Below are 20,469 nucleotides of genomic sequence, written 5' to 3'. Positions count from 1 at the left end.
CGAGGTCTGTAAGCACAATCGCCTGGGGCGTTGGAAGTTGCCGCCTCCACGCCCACACATGAACAGACCACAGGCAATCACTCTGCGAAGGCTATAGACGGAGACGTATCAATCTCCGTTTATTTATTCAAAATTTACTGAAGGCATCGACCCCGGCTGTCTGCATTGTGGACATCCTAGGTGCACTCTTCAGCACATGCTCTGGCAGCGTCACGACTTCTACTGGGGCTCGGGGTTTCCCTCTACGGAGGAAGACCGGCTCCAGCTCCTCACCAGCTCCGCCAAGGAACAGCAGCTCAGAGCTGTCCACAGAGCTCGCGAAGTCACCGAGAGTCTCAACCTCCGGCTCCATCGTGGGTGCGATGGAGCGAAAAGTTCCTTGTCTGTCTGTCTGTCTGTCTGTCTGTCTGTCTGTCTGTCTGTCTGTCTGTCTGTCTGTCTGTCTGTCTGTCTGTCTGTCTGTCTGTCTGTCATTATTTTATTCATTATGAAAGAGACGATGATTAGCTGCGCGGAGGCAATGCAGTACAATGGCGGTTATATGGATGTCGCACAACGAAACTATGATAAGATTTACCATTGTAGCTTCCACCTAAAGAGCTGGAAATGTGCAGACCAGCAGGTATGCTTTCAGAATACAAAAAAAGGCTTCATTTTGTCGCTGCGACAGTAGGGGGTTGTCGTTAACGCTTCGTTCTGAATCTTTCGGAAGCATGTGATCAGTTATACATCACATTTTGTTTTGCTGTAATCAGGCATCTGTTTTCCTGTGTGTATTCGCAGAAGTGCGTCAATATAAGCCAGGTCATAAATACTACAACAATGGGACAATAGCGCAATCTGGCGTACTACTTATATGTGAGGTGGTTTCGCCAGAGCTTGTGAAACAGAGGTCTTATCTGTGCGTGCGTGCGCTTATCACGCCATAACAGTGCGTGCGCTTATCACGCCATAATAAGTGCTCGTCATCCCTCCAGCCCCTTAGTTGCTTGCGCGAAGGGCCCCCATTTCTTGCATATTTCCAACGCACTACTAGCGCATAAGATTTCGCTTTCCTCATTATCAACGAGGTGCCGTGCCCAGGTGTGGCTTGGAAAAAAGTTGACTGCAAAGGTGAGCTCTTGTTTGCTTGGCAGCCGTAGTCAGCAGAGAGTTAAATTTCATGCTCATATTCGCGTAGATCTCACAGTGGAGGCAACGTTCAGATTCAAACCACGTCTTTCCGCCTTGTGGAAGTTGCACTGTCACTTCCGGTGGGTGCTGCTGCGAATTTGGAAATGGGCGACATGAATAAGTCTGTATATATGATTTTATTTCAGCCTCTTGGAAAAAATAGGGTGGGTATGACGGACCGATATGAAAATTTTATCCATCGCATGAGATTTTCAGAATATTTTGGGTATTTATCCAAAGACGTTTGAAATTTTACGTTTCCACTACTGTCATACCATTTTTCATGCACGTACAGCAAATCATCGTGAACCTTGCTCACGTTGAGTGTTCTTGCTTCTCTGTGACGGTGGGGTTCAGTTTGTTTTCTATAAGAGAGTTTTAAGCTTCATATGACCGGTCGCTAATATTTTTCAATGACTGCAAGTTTTAGGAGAAGTCATGCCATGCATTTCAAGAATATATGACTTGTTCCCAGATACATTGTAACGGCACCCCTGGAACGACCTGGGCTTGTTTTGAATTCAAAGAAGTGTCATTTTGGTGAGAGGCAAGCACAAGTCTTATAAGGTGTTGTGGACAAAGACGGTATCCGACCGTATGGGAGAATACTACGGTCATCAAATACTCCAGCCACCACCCTCTGTGAATGAGCTGCGCAGTTTCCTCGGACTGTGATCATTGTTTCGTTGTTTTATTAATCGGTTCGCCGACGCCGCTTACCAGCTCGCATGCCTCCTACGAAAGGATGAACCATTCCATTGGACAGTCATTCAATCTGACGCTGCTTTGTGACATCTAATGTGTCTTTTGCCGTCACAACCGATTCAGCGACACTTGTGTCGTCACAACCGATTCGACAGACACTAGTGGTGTAGGCATGGGTGCTGTACTCGCCCAACGCAGTGCTGAAAAAGGGCATGTTATCGCTTATACCAGCTGCTCATTGAGCAAGCCGGAGCGCAACTACAGTGTGACTAAGTGGCTTGCCGTAATTTTCGCAATTCAAAGTTTTCAGTCCTTCTTGCATGGACGGCATTTCACGATTGTCACTGACCACTACTCCATCTGCTTGCTTTTGAGTATACGTGGTTTATGTGGTCGATTTGCGCACTGCGCCCTCAGATTGCAAGAGTACAATATATCTTGCAAGGGCAGGCGGCGCCGGGCCGACGCTGACTGCCTTTCAAGAATGCCACTCGAATCGACGGTCTGCGACGCGGACAACTTCGACCGTTTCCTCTCTTCCCGTGCTCCTATGCTTTCCACGACGTAAAGGTGTTCAAGGCTCAACAGCTTAAAGACCCAAAAATCACACCATCTCCCGCTAAAGGGGACCATGAGGCGATGCGAAGCAGTGTTTCAGCATGTAGAGCCCGCGTTTCAGAGGTGGAGTGGTGAGGGGGAAAGGGGAGGGGGAAGGGGAAGGGGAAGAGGAGAAGTGATGTGGAGAGGGGCAGGTGAGAAGGGGTAAATGGGGAGGAGAGAGGGGAGGAGGAGTGGAGAGGGGGAGTGGAAATGGAAGGGGAGGGGAGGTGATGTGGAGAGGGAAATGGGGGAGATGGAGTGGAGAGGGGAAGTGGAGAAGGTTTGCGCATGCGCAGTAAGGGTAGTCACGCCGCACACCACCACCACCAACGCCACCACCGGATTGAATTTCGCTATAAGATGCTTCACATCTAAAAGTTGCAGCCATACTTTTCCGCACGTCGTTTGTGGGTTCCTGATGCAGTACTATACAAGAAAGGTTATACTGCTACTAGGCCTTCGCTGCTATTGGGGTATCAAATAGCATCCGTTCTGTCTTACGCGCCATGCATAATTACTCAATCTCAGGCCACTTGGGATCAGCCCGGACTTTGGATAGATCTTAAGAGCGTTTTTATTGGCCGCAAGTGCGCCAGATCACCGAGCAGTATGTCACCAGCTTCACGAGGTGTCAGTGTCACGAGCATCCCACGAAAGTTGCCGCCGGTAAACTCCAGTCTGGGCCGCCTGCTCGCTCATCTTTTGAGCAAATGGGCATTGATCTTCTAGGCCCTTTCCGACGATCATCCGCGGATAACCGTTGGATGCAGAACTGACATTTAGGCGAGTTGGATGTGACTGAACATGTTAAGTGGTTCGGCGCGAAACGAACGAGGACAGAGGCAAAGAAGGGACGCAAGCACCAGCGCTGTCTCACAACTGACATTATTAACACAAAACCACATATTTTAAAGCACAACCTATACCACGTGAACACACGCAAGTGATAGATTCTACTTTGCTATTCCACCCTTCTAATATTTTGCCGTTATCATCTGATGATGTCATCGGCGTGTCTTGACGTGGTATAGGTTGGGCTTTAAGATATGTGTTTATGTGTTAATAATATCAGTTGTGAGACAGCGCTGGTGCTTGGTGTGCCTTCTTTGCCTCTGCCCTCGTTAGTTTTCCGATGAAACCGCGCAACAAGCCTAGCCATTGGATGACTGTGTGCGCCGAATACCTTACTCGCTACTGCGAGACACCCGTCATCCCTTTCGTGGCTGCTGCTGCCGTGGCTCTTTTCTTGCTACATTCGATCATTTTACGGCATACGCCGCGTCGGGTGATAACCAGCGGCTGTGGACGCTGGTTCACTGCAGATGCTCTGAAGGAATTACTACGCTTATGTGCATGCTTCCACTATTCCACATTCTACGCACTACAATCCACAAAGAAATGGACGTACCGATCGGGCGAACCGGGTGCTACCAACATGATTTCAATATAGGTGGCATCAAGTCGTAAGAAGTCGGGCGGGATTTTGCCGTTTATAACAAACGCGTTCAATACAGCAAGACACGAAACGTCGTGTCTTCCTTCTCTAAGCACGACCGCCTCGTTATCTTTCGGACACTATCCTCCTTGATGGCCGCTGATAATCTATCTGTAGCTGAGGCTATCTGCAGTGCAGAGGAAGCTCGTCGACTCACTCGTCTACGCACGCTGGCTTCACAGACCACATCGAAGGAGAGACACGACGGTAAGCACCATCCTGTGAACTATGTCAGTGCTGACTCTGTGTGGTCGTGGCCCCGAGTACAGAAGGACGGCCTATGCACAACGTTTTTGGCACACTATGCCGGCCCGTTTGTCATCATCGACCGTTTGAGTAAGGTGATATATACCATAGCGCGCCCCATAGCCAGCGGCAACTTTCTGCGAGAACTCAAGTCTCATATTAGTGCAAGGGGAATCATCTGCTGAATACGTCCTTACATTTAAATTCCAAGCAGCACCTCCACCATCTGCAGATACACTGTTATTTTAGGTGGACATGACTTACAACGCCGTATGCAGTGTCAGAAAATGTTCGGTGTAGATATCACTTATGTTAGTGCCAATAAATTTGTAAGACACACCGGAGAGCCAGTTTATTGATTTGGTGTTGTTGGTAAGGATCCCAAAATATGCTGGGGTATGCTGAGGCTGGCTGTGTGATGGTCTTGCTAGGTTGAAGTTTCGCGTCTGTGGTAGCAGCTGATAGTTTTGTTTTGAAAACGCAAAGTTTACATATGACCCCTCCGCAGGTCCTATCAATGCGGTCTTTCCAATTGTGGTTATCAGTAATTCTCACAAAGAGAGATGGAATTCTTTTGAATGTTTGACTTCTTTACGATTGGCACCGTAAATAAACTTTCAGCAAAATTCCCAATTTGAGAATGTTATGCAGGCGGACAGCTGACATTCATATCCTACCTGGAAGACGAATCAAATAGTGTTTTGGAGGATTTGTTTAACAAAACTTCATGAATCGCACTTGACATGACAGAAGAGCTAGCAGTCGTGGAAAATTTTCTCACTTTGATACGGGGACTGACATGATTTGCTATAATATTCCCATACAGTACAAAGCGAAGCGACCGTAATGCAAGACTAGAGGGTCTGAGAGTGACACTCACAATGAGCGCGTTGATTATCTTGTAATTCACTGTGAGCCATCTTCTATTTCTGCCCACTCCTTGCACCCCCCCCTTGAAAACTTTCTGCACCTAACGTGGTTTTTCACTGCTTCCGGGAACCGCGCACCTTCTACCATGCAATGATTTTGTGTGATATCATGACGTGAGGTTATCTCATGTGACGTCATCAAGCCGTAGTCTCTGATCACGTGCGCTTTTGCGTCCTTAGTGTTGGTGCCGCCGCCGACGGACGATCATTTTATTTTTGTTTCGTGAGGCGTCTAAGGCTTTCGTCTTAATGTAAGTTTTAACTTGAATTATAACCATCGATTTCGTACCACTTTGCCGAAACGAATTTTTGGAGGCCACGTATAAAGTGCTTGGTTGAGATCTGCTACGCCAGGTGCCGGAACAATCCCAGCTGCTCACAATATTTTAATGAACTAAATCAATTAACTTTCAATAATTATTATTACAGGTAATTAGTGATTACCCTCAGTCAAATTATGCTCTGATATCATAGCCATCCGATCTAACAGAACTCTTAAAGGGGTCATGAACCACCCCTCGCGCATGGCGTGAAGAGCACCCTGGAATGAGTCGGACCCATCGCAGGAATATATAGCCGAAAGAATTTTTCGAAAAGCTAAAGTAGGACCGGAGATATAGCGATCGCTATATTTACCCTCTCAACTCCCTCTCAACTAGCTTCGTTACGGAGAGGCCAGCGCCGTTCGAGGTACCCTGCCCAGTGCATTACGTCACCTCGCTTCAATATTGTGTGGTTTGCTTTCCGCGCAACTGACGGCTGTTGCTGGCAACTAATAGTTCCGGTCGGCTGCTTCTAGCTGCGCGGCGCGGTCTATCGCGTCTGGGGTGTTAGCACTCACGTGATCTATTTGCATTGATACTATCGTTACTTCGATAATGTCGCATTGATACTGATACTTCGCATTGGTACTGTCGTTACTTCGCTTCGCGACTTCGCTTATGTCGTTTTTCCATCAAATCAAAATTAAACTGAAAGGAATATCGAGAGCAAGGAAATCAGGCAATCAGACGCGTCGGAATAAAAGCGAGATTTGAGAAAGCGTCGTGACGTATGCGCGAAGGAAGAAAAAAGCAAGAAAGAAACGCGAGAACAGAGTCGTTTTAGGCTGGCCCCAGCAGCCTGCCGGGATGCCCAAGCAAAGTCCTCGATGTGGCCGATTGGCACGGCATGCAGTACACTCAGTATACGCTTTTAGATAACGAACTGGCCAAGGCGGCCTGCCTCAACGGGCGGAATAAAATCGCGTTTGGAGCAAACGTGACGCAAAAGAAAAAAAAGAAGGAAAAACGCGGTTCTCTTAAAGCGGCCGCTGTGAACGGGAGGAAACGAGATAAAATGCCCTTCGACCTTCGGTCGGCTGCAGCCCGCCTGCTTGTCGGCGAGAGCGAGGTAATCAGACAATCAGACTAGTCGAAATACAAGCGAGATTTGAGAAAGCGTCACGACGTATGCGCGTGCGAAGGAAAAAAAAACAAGAAACGCGAGAAGAGAGTCTTTTAGGCTGGCCCCAGCAGCGTGCGGGATGCCGATGCCAACAGCGTGCCAGATTTCGTGTGACAATGTTGCGGCGACTCAAGCGAGCCTGCCGCTGTGTATATTACCAAGCAGATGATGGGCAGGCTGAGTTTGCGGTACCATCGGGAAAACTATGTTAGGTAATACCTATGTTTCCTCTGTTCGCGCGTCCTTATCGTCGCTCGGGCAGCTGTAGGTGTCCTTCTACACATTGCGTCGCGTGAAATATGCAATGAAAAATTGTTAAAGAAGAAAGAAAAGTCCTTAAGCGCACATAGCGACGATGTGTAATACGTGTTTAGAAACTCCTGTGAATATAGCACATGCTTCGCAGGGCCAGCCAATCGATGCGCGAGTGCGCCTTGAAAAAAAAAGGTTTGTACAACATAATTTTCTTCCTTGTGATAAAGCATAAATGAAGCAGAGTGCTTTCAAGGAGAATACACTAAAGCAAAGCAAAAAAAGAAAAGGCCGCTATTATCACGCTGTCATATGACGAAGTGTGTATTGAGGCCAAACTTGTTTTCTGTCTATGCTGTTTCATGATTGATTTGCTTGCTTTGATCCTCCGTCTCGATGTCAATTTGTGCGCGTTGACATGCGGCATTATAGTCACATAATTATGATCATGTGATGAAACACAATTATGGCGAAAAGATGATACAGGCATCCGCTAAGTGACAGTGTGTGTTGTGAAGAACATGCATTTTATGTTATTGTCACTTCATTAGTCACATATCCGCCCTGGAACTTGCCAGGGTTACATATGCTCATTTATAGTCTTTAGGTGTATTAGCTGTGCAAGGCTATTTTAATCACGTTTATACAAGTCAGTTGAACCTGTTGAACGACGTTGTTGAATCAGCTTGTTTGTTCCCTCTCGTTATTTTGTTTTGCATTATGTTGCCATAGTGTTTATGATCTGTACACAGTATTCTCACTATTGACACAATTTCTGACAAGGTAAAAACGCTGGTATTGTGTCCAGCTCTTCTTTTGTCCTTGTTACAAGTACCCTGTTAATTTTTGCCATGAATCAATACCAAGTCGCCCAATATTCAGTCCTAAACAGAGCTCCTGTGGTTGATCAAGAATCTCGCGTCCAGCGTGTTTAAATACAAAGTGAACCTCACTAACATTCACCTCTTCACAATATAATGCTACTTGATTGACATCGTAATATACCCGAGTGGTGGTACACAGGACAAGAGTAACACTTCTGGTGTTGTTTCGCATTTCTTTACGTTCGTGCATATTTCGCCCTGTGTTAAAAGTTCAGAAGGAACTACTTAGCAGCCTCAAAATTTTGCATTTGTGTCATGCTTTGTCAAAAAGTCTGCAATAAGTGTAGTCAAGTGTGAACCCTTGGCAAGAAATTCATTTTTATGGACACAGAAAGCATAATGAACCTCTTTTTTGATCATTTTCATGAAGACATTTCTGGCAAAGCAGCAAGAGTTGCTCGCCCACTACCTGGGTACGAGACAGTGTATTGTAGGAACACTCCAGTGTGCTTCACTGTACACTATGTCGAACATTTCGTACGTCTTACAGCATTTGGGTAAATACTGGACTTGATGCAGAGTTTTATGCATGATACTGCGTGCATCCTTTCCAGTAGCATGACCATTTTAAAATTTCGCATTGTTCAAAGTGACACTTAGTGCAACCGGCTTTATTCAGCAAACTTTGTCCTAAAATGGACAGTTGGGCGAGTTTATGTGTATTCAAAGCTAAAAAAAGTGCGGAAAAAAATTCCCGCAGGCCAGAGAAATGAGAATGAAAGGCACAGGACGATGCACTACTGTCAAGTGAACTTTAATGGAAACCACAGAAAGATATACACACACAGTATGAAAAAACGCCAGGCCTGCGCTGAAACCGCAGCACAGGCACAGCGAAAGCTGGAAGAGCGGCGTTTCTAGAGCCCGTTGTAAGCTCTCTTGGGGCTACAATACAAGTACACTAGAAAGGTACCCACTACGCCATAAATCACAATTTTTGTGAAGTTGGGGAGCACCTTCTAAGCCATTATTTGTCATTCTGCGGAGAAGCAAGGCACCATCTGTAAGACATTATGTGAACTTTGTTGATGCGACGACTAATGACGATGAAGAATTATGGCTCAGCTCTTTGTAATGGGTTGGAAGCTTTAAACGGCCCACCAGTTATGTAATTTGCATTGGGTGACGCCCAGTCGCTATTTCCCTCTCCCGTCATGCTGTATAACATACGTTGACGCGGGAGAGAGACGGGGGGGGGGGGTGAAGAACTTTACTGAGACCCCGAGGAAATGGATCATGCGCTTATGGGCTACCATGGCAACCAATACAAGTGCACTTGCGAGGAACCCACTACGCTATAAACCATTGTAATTTTTGAGAACTAGGGCAGCAGGCACTGTGCCATTTTTCGCCGTTCTACGGAGAGCGTTGGTACCTGCTAAACGCATGTAAGGCATTATGCGCACTTTATTCATGCTGTGCCTGATGACGATGAAGAATTATGGCAGAGCCCTTTGTAATGGGTTGGAAGCATTCAACAACCTACTCGTTGCGCAATTCGCATTGTGTGACGCCTGGTTACAGAATACGCGTTGTGCGACTCTTGGTGCTTATTTTACTCTTCTACCACGCTATATTGCATTTGCTAATGTGGTTCCTTCCCGACATGAAGCCTGTATAGGACCTTTTTGCAAAGCAGTTTCAAGCACCGGCATGGCTCAGAGGTTGAATACTGGGCTCCCACGCAGAGGGCCCAGGATCGAACCTCGTTCCATCTCGTTCCATCCTGGAATTTTTTTCTTATTTCGTTTTTTTTTTCTTATTTCGAGCGATACTGGTTACGGACACCGGCGGCGGCGGCGGCGGACAACTACGGCGCCAAAATCGGCCGGTGAAATGATCTCATAACAGCTTTCGCTGTAAAAACTACAAGTATAAAGAATCACGCAGTCGCAGAAAGAGTAAAAAAGTGTCTAAAAAAGACAAACACATGTTACACTTCAGTTGCCAGTACCTCTTCGTCCAGTACCCTTCATTTCTATTTGTGTTGTTTTGTTTTCGCGCTTTCTTTAACTGTGAACTTAAGTGCGGACTGCTTTACAGCCTCTTTACGTGCGTGGTCCAATTTTGTTCGACCTCGTGTCATATGAAGTCCTAGCATCCAATGTGCCAATCCATCAGCCACTATTTACAGCAAATTTTTAATTTTAAGCATATGATTGCCTAATTTCAACTTGACCTTGCAGCCATAGGGCTGGGCTTATTTTTCAATGTGGTAATTATGCATAAGGTTTGCAGTAAGGAATTAAAGATGAAGAACTTTAAGTTGCAGATGGCACGAGCTGGCACGGATATATTGTAAGCATAGGTGTACTAATTATGTATAATAGAAGTATTGGTACATTGTAGTCATGTAAGAACGCCGACAAGTTTGCAAGCATAATTCCAGAAATTTACGATAGTTTTCAGATGTCTGTGAGCAAATATGTGCAGCAATATATGAAAGCAGGGTTGTCATTTTGTGAGCATTGCTGAGTGCTTTTATAAATCGTGGTAAGTGGATCTACAGTCAATTTTAGACATATCTGCTGGAAACTGAGCTGTATGATCATGTGGGACATGTTTTAACGCGATAGCGTTAAAGAGCTCGTATCGCAGAAATTGCGCCGTCGGCGTCGGCGCCCGCACCGTTGGTTGTGAGCGAAAAATCATCATCTTGTCCGTGACCGAAAAATCGAAAAAGCTGCAAATAAAATAAATAATAAAAATGTTGGGTCCGAGTGAGAATCGAACCTAGGCCGTCTGCGTGGCAAGCAGGTGTTCTACCACACAGCCACGCCTCTGCATTTTTTTATCATGGTATTTAATAGAATGCGCCTGCTTGGAGCTGAACTGAAAGTAACTTTCATGCTTCCCAAAAATACGCGTCCTGTATACAGGTGTCACAGTACGAGATGTAATATGGCAGTAATATTGCGTGGTACAAGCGTACATTGCCATCGGGCGTCACACCACGTCAATATCATAAGGACTTGGTGGTTTAAAGACAGCCACTCATTACAAAAGGCACACAAATTACTGCGCGTATTTCCTTAAGACCACGTAGTGGGTGCATCGCAGCTTCGAAAAAGGTTCTCGCGCATAATTGCTCCTGGTTTAAAGCATGCTACCCATTACATAAGGCACACACCTTATTGCGCGCATTCTGTTTAACACTCGTAGTGTTCGAAGTGCGCACTAGGGGCAGGATATTGCTATCGCGTTCAGCTCTTAAAGGCGAAGCTTAAGCGTCCCCCAATTTTTGATGCCATAATGCAAACTAATGCAATAAAAAACTAGAACATGCCTATCTGCATGGTTGCATATTTCTCAGAAGTAAAGCGAGCCTTATTGTACTAATTTAGTTGCCTTAATGTGTAGGCTGAGAACAAGTTCCTTGTGCATCCCATTTCTTTGGATTGTGTTAAGATACTGGCACTGTGAAGTGCACATTTCAGTAGGTGTTATGGGGTGGTTTTACACACTACTTTCATGTTGCTTTACTGCTGTGAATTATGTATAGTTCTTGGGCTGTACTGTATATGTTGTTCCATATGTTCAGTATTGGGTTCAGGTTCTGTGCACAAAGATGGAAATAAACATATGCTTACACTGACATGAGAACTGCTACTGCTTTGGCTCCAATAAAATAGTGCAAGCATTTTTTCTTGTATCAATTGAGCAATCACTCTTTCTCGTGCATGCAAATGGAAAAAATAAAGTTCTCCATGTAATACGAATCGGTGAAACACTGCTCGCTCAATGTAATGGCCTTGTGTTTTATCCCAAAGAAGTAGAACAGATGATTTACACATTAGAACACATTCTGGAAGAGAAACAGTGAGAGTTAGTTGGGCAACATGTCATCACTGTGTTCTAACGTAGGTTGAGTGATATTTCATCAATCGTAGCATAATTGAAGGTGCCTGTTGTACAAGTGAACTTAAACAGGGTGTAAAGGTGGACGAGGGAGTACACATATGACCGAGTTTGTCCAGCTTTGTACCTATTTGCTACAGTCCTCGTGTTTCTGTGTTATGTATGTAAAATTCTGAATTGTGAACAAGCCAACCTGTCTACGGCCGTGAATATAGTATACTATCAATTCAAACGAACCATTCTTTTTTGAAGAACACTTGGTTCATTGAGGAGGATGGTGTCGTGCCTGGGTATTTGGATCCATCCCACCGCTGCAACCAGTTGTTGCGAACGGTATTTAGATCCGTCCCTTCTCGGCAACCAGGTTGTTGCTATGATAGGGAAGCGTCGTACCCGGACTCCGTTTGGTAGCGTAGTCGAGTTTCCGGGTAGAGGAACTGATGCTATAGCAAGATGGGAAAACAATAACAACTTTACTGGCACATTTCGTACACTCAATTACATCGAGAGAAGATCAGAGTTCAGCGACGAGCGAATTGAATGAGCCTGTTACCGAGGGCTCAGAGCCCCATTTCTCACTTAGCACCGTCGTTTTAACCCCTCAGGCTGGCTCCTCCTTCTTGATGACCACCAATCACACACGACCCCACCCACCATGGCACAGTCCATTTCACTGTCGCTGAGGGGTCGTTGCACTCTTGAAACAGCAAGGGTCAGGTGGTCAACGGCACGCTTGTGGGGGAAGCAAGGCGACAGGTTCCTCGGGCTCGTTCCTCGTACTCTTCTTTTCCCCGAAGGGCAGAAGAGGGTCTGCGGCGACTCCTGTCTAAACATACGGGTCAGGTCGTCTTGGCAGCACCCCAATACAAGCCCAGGTGGCCCATTGTCTCTGGCTTTGCCGTCCCCGACTTTGAGGTCGAGATTCTGCCCATTGTCGGTCGCTTGCCGTCTCGGGAATTCCGTTTCCAGGAAGGATGGAGGTGTTCTAGCAGGGTGAGAAAGCCTCGCCCGCCGAATGTCATGGTCAGCGCTTCGCCGCCGACTGCCAGTCATAACAGATGGTAATACATACATTTTTCGTACTGCATCATCTGTGCAAGGGGAGTGACAAGTACACATGGACGTTCACAAGGGAGAAGTACAAGTGCATTAACTTTTTTAATTTGCGGGAGACATTTCACTGGTAAATCTGTAGATGTTGTGCTTGACCAGCCTTACTACGATATCGTCACATCGGGGCACGCTTTTGGCATTCGCTTTAACGCGGTGGTGTGATGCTTAACAATAATGGTTAATTAGCAGGTACTTTTTGAGTATGAAAGCAACTAAATACAAAATATCAGCTAAAGAGAGCCACTGTATGCCACGCTAAAGCGCGAATTGCGAATAAGTGCTAATTGCGGCAATAGATTATCGTTAAGCTGCTCAGAAGGCGCTGTTGCCCCTGCGCGCAGCTTGCGACAGTAGGCGCGCTTTAAATGCACCTAATGTAGGCGCGTTGCAATATCCTTGTAACTGTGGCGTCTACGTGTGTAACATTTATATGCTATAGGAGCGGCAGCCGCTAGCGTGCCACGGTAGAAGAGAACGATGGACACGGGTACGCTCGCGGCTCGCGCTCAGTGGCCGTTGACAGTGAGTCGCGGCCGAGTCTTTCAATGATAAAGACGTGTTTCTCAGTGTCTCGTCCTCGTCTCTGACGGGTTCTGCGCGGCGGCTGGTTCAGACCCCTAAAATGCAAACACAGGCCGTCTTAGAACTGCTCAGAACACGCTGCTGCCAAAGGACGCGTGCAGCTCGCTGCAGAAATTACTAAAATTTCCCCACAGCATACGCCCATACAATGCACATACATTCGACCAAGTGAAGATACCTTTGTCACGCTGGTATCCACGAATTTCAGGCGAGCGAAGCATCGTCGATGTATGGAGAAACACTCAAGAGGGCACACGTTTATTATTTTTGTACCGGCACGACACGACGAACCGAAGAATGCGGAGCCGAAGGTGTCCACTTCGGCCTGCATGACGCCCCACCAGGCCCGTAGCCAGGGGCCAGGGGGGGGGGCTACCCCCCCCCCCCCACCGAAGTTTTGTTGAAGTACGTATTTTTACCAAAAATAAATAATAAAAATATGTGTTTTTCTCAAATAGTCAAGGTTTTCAGCAAATGCGCCCCCCTCCCCGAAAAAAATTCCTGGCTACGGGCCTGCGCCCCACAAATTATGTAAGGGACTTATGTAAGCTTAAACACAGGCCGATGGTTGTTCTTTGAAGACCACTGGAAGCAAAAGTACTCTCGGTGAGACCCGTGGCGTTATAACTCAATGCCACACACAAGTTTTGAAAGATCTGAGGCCAGTTATGACATTCAACACTAGTCGCAAGAAGATAGGCACAAGATTAGAATAACAGAGAGCTGAGCTAGTTAGTAAGTATTCATTCTAAAAAGACAGGGCGTGCAAACACGGACTTCTTTCTGACTTCTTTCTCGTTTCCGTGTTTGCACGCCCTGTCTTTTTAGAAGAGGCACAAGAGGCTGCCATACCGAAAAGACAGTGTGGCCAAATTTAGGTTACGCTCGAATGTGCGCGGGCGCACTGAGTTCAGCAGGCGACAGTTGGCCTCTACCGGAAGTGAGTCATCCCTTTGAAAACTCGCAACAAATATTTTCCATATTTCAGACTGTTTATTTACCTACAATTACTATTATACACAGTGTAAACGGGAACAAGCGCATCTGATCCAAACACCGATCTTGATTTATGTCGGCTATTGGCCAAAAGCATGCGATGTCTCTTACGACGCGGAAAGTCAGATCCGTGACGTCAACCGGCAGACGACACACCCATCGACGAGAGTGAGAACCGGCCTCTGTTTGAAAAGAGGGTGCCTGAGAACACGGCAACTTCGCGCTCCACTTGAAGCCTTTACGCGGCGCGCACGACTGCAATATTTGGCTGAGCAGCTCATAGCCGTGTGAGCTTTCTGCAGGATGTATTTTTTTACCAAGCCCAAGGGGTGCTTCATGACCCCTTTAACTTCAGCCACAACCATTGATTTATCTTTTGAAAATATTTTTATGAATATTCCGAAAACCGGAAGTGCTCTACCGAATAAGCTTGGAAGCGAAGCAAGAGTGTAACTCAGTACTACTGCCACGAAAAAGAATGTGGCTACCAGTACCGAGCTCTGGGGAACACCCATGTTACAGTAAATGTGGAGCTCTTTCATCAAATTGTTATCTGTTATTGTGATATGCTTCAACCCAGTTGATAATGTGTACATTGATGTTAAAGGTGTGAAGTTTTTCCATTGTTTTTGAGCTGGACTCCAGCAATAGCCTTACAGAGATCCAAAGATATTAGGCCAATCTGTTCCTGCAAGTTAATGCCCTCGGCGATGTAGTGGACCCTTTCAAATAACTGAGCAACCGTTGATCAGCGTTGGCGAAAATTATATTGTTCGGCAGAGACGTGATTATTCCCCTCTGTGTTCCCTAATAGCTGCTATGATATTACGTGTTCGTGTATTTCACATACTGCGCACGTAATGAACATCGAGCGGCGATGTTTAATATAAAGCTTAAATGCCGATTTGAATACAGCTAGAACTCTAGCCAACAACCAGTCACTGGAAACCGTCGTTTTCTGTAATGACGCAACAAATATTTTTTGGAGAAAAAAATGGTACCCAATTCCAAATCGTTTTAGAAATTGTTTCCGAAGCTCATTGGCGCCGCAAGACTTCTTCGTGTTCTGCTTCGGCAGTAGAGGGCAATAGACCTTTTGCAAACTCCGCTGTCATCTAGCGGCCGCCGTGTGCATTTCCGCCATGTTGAAGGCTATGCGCACTCCGCATGTGTACACACGGAGCGTACGTATGAACGTGTCACGGCTCATAGGAACAGCAATGCCGACCTGTTTTGCGTGCCGTGTTGCTCAGATTGAAAAAATTTTGTTATTGCATTTCCTCGCGGCCGACGAGAAGCAGCAGATCGTTCCGTTGCTCTGGCTACTGCGTACACCATGTTTACGTTCGCCATTCGTAAAATATGCGGTATGTGACAGCATCGGCTCCACTCAGGGAGCACTCTTTCATGCCATGCCAGAACAAGACAGTTTTGGCGTCGTGTTCTTGCAGGCACAGACAAAACGGCTTCGTGTACGAGCTTCAAAGCTGTGTCGCGGCTACTGGCGCATGCCTGCGCTGCTGTGGACAACATAACTTTGTTATTACTTTGCGTTAACTATTGCATGTTAGACACGCAGCTCGTGCGCGTCATCGATTCTCAGCCAAACTTCCGACAGCAAAATTTTGTGTTTAGTAAGGCATATAAGGCTTTCGCCTTAACATTATGTGATAATGAGATGCTGCTACGCTTAAAAACAGGCAGTCAAGGAGATCTCGGACTGATTTTACTTTACGTGTATACTGATCCATATCTATGAATACGTTATCTCAGGGCCCCAGGAGTGTGAAACCGAGGTTCACATTGCACTGCCGTCTTAGACAACGTAATAGGAGTGCTATTGGCAAGTAGAAAAAAAATCACAGTTTCACCGCAAGGGCGAAGCGATGAATGCGATAGCAACAAATTGTAGTGTCATACGAAGTGAGGCTGGCAGCTAACTGTTTTGTAACCGATATCGCCTAACTACAAAGAGCTGGTGTAAGAGAATACGACCGCTTCCTGTGTCTCCTACCTTTCCTAATGTGTTCACGCTCATCGCCAACATCGTGAAGGCTACCTGTCGGGTGAGATACATCGGCTTTTGTACCAGGAAAGGCTTCGTCCCAAACGAAGTGGTTGCCTTCTTCGGCACTACCACACCGACTTGGAGCCGCGTTAAACGGGTGTTCAAAATTCTACGGTTCGATTTGTGGAGCAAGATTCGTCTATGTCATGACTGGCTAAAACTGTTGTGCTTCTCTCGTCATCCGCACTTTATAGCGGCGAGAGAGTTACAAGGCTTTAGGCGCACCGTCCATGAAACCACAGAGGCTGCCTGGAATAGCATCCTGGTCAAGCTACTGGGACACCTTATAAAGCCTCAAGAGAAGGACGGAAATAACAGCAGTACTACTGGTTTGCTAGTGGTGGGAGGTGCGTCCGTTCCCGACGACTACGCAAGGATTCTTGGAAAAGGTCCCAAATACGGTGTGGCTCCTCGGATACCCGCGCATGAGCTGGCAGCACTGAACAGACGTTTGGCGGGAACTACGAACTCTAAGCAACGCGAAAGATGCCTTCTAGAAGGTATGGACTGCCTACAAAAATATGCAAACAAAGACTGCCTTAGCAAAAGTGTCCCCCTAGGGCGCTTGACTAGGTATTTTAAAGGCAATAATGTTTGCCTTCTACAGGCTGACAAAGAGGGCAATTTTATTGTAATGCCTAAGGATTTGTTTACTGAAAAAGCATCACAGGCTGTTCACAAGAATTTCGCGCCGGTTAAAGTTACCATGTCAAGAGCGAAGAAGAACATGTTCAATCTCTGTGATAAGAATAATTTGCAGCAACTCGCGAGAAACATAGATAAGAGTGCTTGTGGGGCTTTGTCAATTTTTTTCAATGCTAAGACGCACAAACCTAGTGTTCCTTTGAGAGCTATTGTGAGTGAACGGGGTACTTGGCAATTGCTTGTTAGTAGATTCCTCTTGAAGTGCTTGAAACAGTTGAAACTTCGTGATCCTTTTCGTGTTGGTAACTCCGATGAAATATGTCGGTTCTTTCAGGATAATCAGAGAATTGGCTACGCTTTTTCTGTAGATATTGAAGAACTGTTTTACTATGTGCCACATGATGCTCTCTTCTCTACGGTTAAGAAATGTGTTGAATATAATGGGGAAGTTCAGTTTCAAAATGCCGTGGGTATAAGTGTAGATTGCTTTTTAGTTTTACTTGATGCTTACCTTAAGAATACCTTTATCACCTTTGACAACCGTTTGTATCTTCAAAAGAAGGGCATTTGTATTGGTTCGTGCGTAGCACCTTTACTCTGTGACATTTTCCTATCGCAAGTAGATCAGAACATTGACAACTGCCTCATGGGCACGCCTGTTTTAAAGGTTTTTAGATATGTCGACGACTTTTTAATTGTGATGAACCACGCGTGCTCTTTTAAAGTTTCCGAAGTGGACAAGGTTATAGATGTTTTTAAAGCCAATGGTAAATGCCTCACTTTTACCCATGAGAACCCCATTGGAAATAGCATACAGTTTGTAGATTTTAGACTAACTTTTTCAGAGGATCACGTTTGCTGGTGCTATTTACCGAGAGCTAAAAAAGAACTGTTGCCGTACGAGTCTGCCCACTCCAAGCTGGTGAAGAGGGCCATTGCCACACTGTGTCTGGGATCCTCGCTCAAAAAGTCTTGTGAGCACAAGATGCGGGACAGCTTTTTTCACCAATTGGAACGGCTATCAAAAGCCGGCTTCCCTCATTCGGTCATTGCATCTGTGGCAGGTTCTCTGCACCGCAAGCTAAAAGCAGGGGCGCGGGAAAACGCGGCTACAGCTGGTGAGCGGAGCGGCCAACGGCCGGTTGTTGTGCCTTACTTGCATAAGGTGAGCCGCAATTTGAAAAAGGTGGCTCACAGGTACGATGTACCTGTGGTTTTTTCCGCACCCAAAAAGCTGGCCCAACTGTGCCCCCGCATCATGGGCGCCTCAAAGACGGGCTGCCAAGTCAAGCATGCCACCCCATACACTCGGTGTGCGTCGGGGGTGGTGTATGAAATACCACTAACTTGTAGGAAGTCCTATGTGGGACAAACGGGCAGATGTGTTAATGACCGCATGAGGGAACACGCAAACATTCTAAAGAAGGATTTCACTGCGCATCTTTCGGCGCATTGTAAGACCTGCTCTTGTGTGCCAAGATTTAATGATGTGAGGATTCTGGGCACGAGCCATGATAAAACGGCGTGTGAACTTCTCGAGGCTTTCTACATCAAAGAGAAGAATGATGATTGCGTCAGTCAGACGTCAGTCTTCCTGTACAATGCGGAACACAATTTTTTTCAAATCTTTGATATGATACGCCCCCTATGGTAGTGACGTTGCGTTTGAGCATTGGGATGTGTATATATGTGCCACAATCTTGTAGTTTCATTAAAGTTGTGAGTAGCGCCTGTCCCGTCGGTTTGTGTTCCTTACTTTGTGGTGTGTGTGTTTTTAGCACTGCATTATGTCATTCAGGAAGCACCAACTCGCCCAACAACACGTTCTTCTGCAGTATATTTTTCATGCTCGTTAAAGACGGGCGGGACGATTCCTGTCTGCTTCGACTGTCTCCCGAGCGGCGTGATGTTATCGCATGCACCTTCCGAGCGACGGAAATGGACCGGCTCGTTTAATCTCTGCTTCGGCCGCGTTCGTCGCTCCCGCTCGCGCGCTTTTGCCCGCGGTAGAACACACGATGCGCGGCGGGATCTCATTAATTTGGACTTCATACGGGCGATGACGGCGGCGGCAACACCGACGGCGACGTGAAAAACCCGTCGAGACTGTCCATATAATTGCTATCGCAATAATAACTCTAGCTCAGACCATCTGCGATGCAATTCTCGCTGGACTAATGTTTCTTGAATGACAAATGCAAACTGCGCTAACCCGGCTTTCATTCTAGCCGTTAGTAGCCTAGACAATATTCGCAACGGGTGATTATGTTACGGCTCCTTCGAAGGCAGAACCGAAAATTGCAGTAACAGGCAATGTTAAACGACATTTCCATAGATGGGAATCAAATGCTATAAAATTTCTGATTGAAAGGGTACGAAATTTGTCATTAAAATAAATACAAGGGGCGAATGAAAAGTAATCGAACAGAGGGTATCGCAAGAGCCAACGTTTCGACAAATGTTATTCTCTTCTTCAAGGCAGCAACTTTTTTCTTTAGCTGTGTGCATCGGTTCACTTTGCCCACGCGCCCCTAACCCAAAAGGAGACGAGGGAAAAGAGGAAAGTGAAAATAAGAGGACAATAGGCAAGAGGGTAGGTGGTCAGAAAAGAGTGGGCAGGTAGGGGACATGGAGACAGGCTGGCCGGTCAAAGTGGGTGAGCAATAAGGTATACATCAATGAAGGAGAGATAACCACGGGAAGGCGGTGGTGCACACATGCTGCTGGTGTTTTTCTTCGTGCTCAAAGCGGAGGGATTGGGGCATGTCGTGAATCATTCCGGATTCAGGAAAAACGCAAAACACGCCATTGGATTTCGCATCACACGTGGCAGCAGCTAAACAAGTGGCGTTCACTGTGAACATGGATATTCTGGTGAACAACCGAGTCACAAGCAGTACATTGACGAAACAGGGCAATCAGTTAATGGTAGATTAAACGTCCATCGCGCGGACAAGACGAATACAATAGCGAAGGCAGTGGCACAGCATTTTTATTAGGAATGACACAACTTCGATGGGCTCAAACTTTAGATACTCCAGACAATTTTCCCGTCCCTGAAAAACAGGAAATATGCAGTCATATCTTGTTCACTCGATTAATACACTCCAGTCAATAGGCATAAGCACTTCAAAAAGAGCTCTTGAATTTTTCCGGTATTGTAGCTACACAACGAAATTAGCATGACTTAATCCTTTTATCGAAGCGTTTTTATCCAACCTTACTTTGCGATATAATCTGTTGTGTTGCCGCGACGTCAATACCAAGTAGTTTACCGGCTTGAGTACGAGCTTATGCAGACTACACTCTAAACACTGTATAAGAATTCGTGCCACAATCAGTAGGTGACTTGAGCAGCGAGCGCCTCAGGGAAATTGCACGTTGACCGCTTGAGCCTTTTACGACAGCAATTGTAGTAGGCTTATTGCTATTGCCATTGCAGTGTTATGGCAGGCATGCCAGCCATAACAATTCGCT

The 20,469-nt window shown here is 46.2% G+C and overlaps 1 protein-coding gene across 1 annotated transcript in view; it reads left to right on the top strand.

The window, feature by feature from the left end:
- The first annotated feature begins 1,024 nt into the window (after nucleotides 1-1,024).
- The window catches only part of LOC119383933 (uncharacterized), a 91,790-nt gene continuing 72,345 nt past the window's right edge, over nucleotides 1,025-20,469 (top strand). The window contains exon 1 of the mRNA XM_037652209.2: nucleotides 1,025-1,113. The gene's annotated coding sequence lies outside the window, so the exon portion shown is untranslated. The remainder of the gene's footprint in view (nucleotides 1,114-20,469) is intronic.

Source organism: Rhipicephalus sanguineus, chromosome 2 (assembly GCF_013339695.2).
Source record: "Rhipicephalus sanguineus isolate Rsan-2018 chromosome 2, BIME_Rsan_1.4, whole genome shotgun sequence".
Taxonomy (NCBI): Eukaryota; Metazoa; Arthropoda; class Arachnida; order Ixodida; family Ixodidae; genus Rhipicephalus; species Rhipicephalus sanguineus.
Note: the sequence above shows the minus strand (reverse complement) of the source record. Positions and strands in the feature narration are given on the sequence as shown.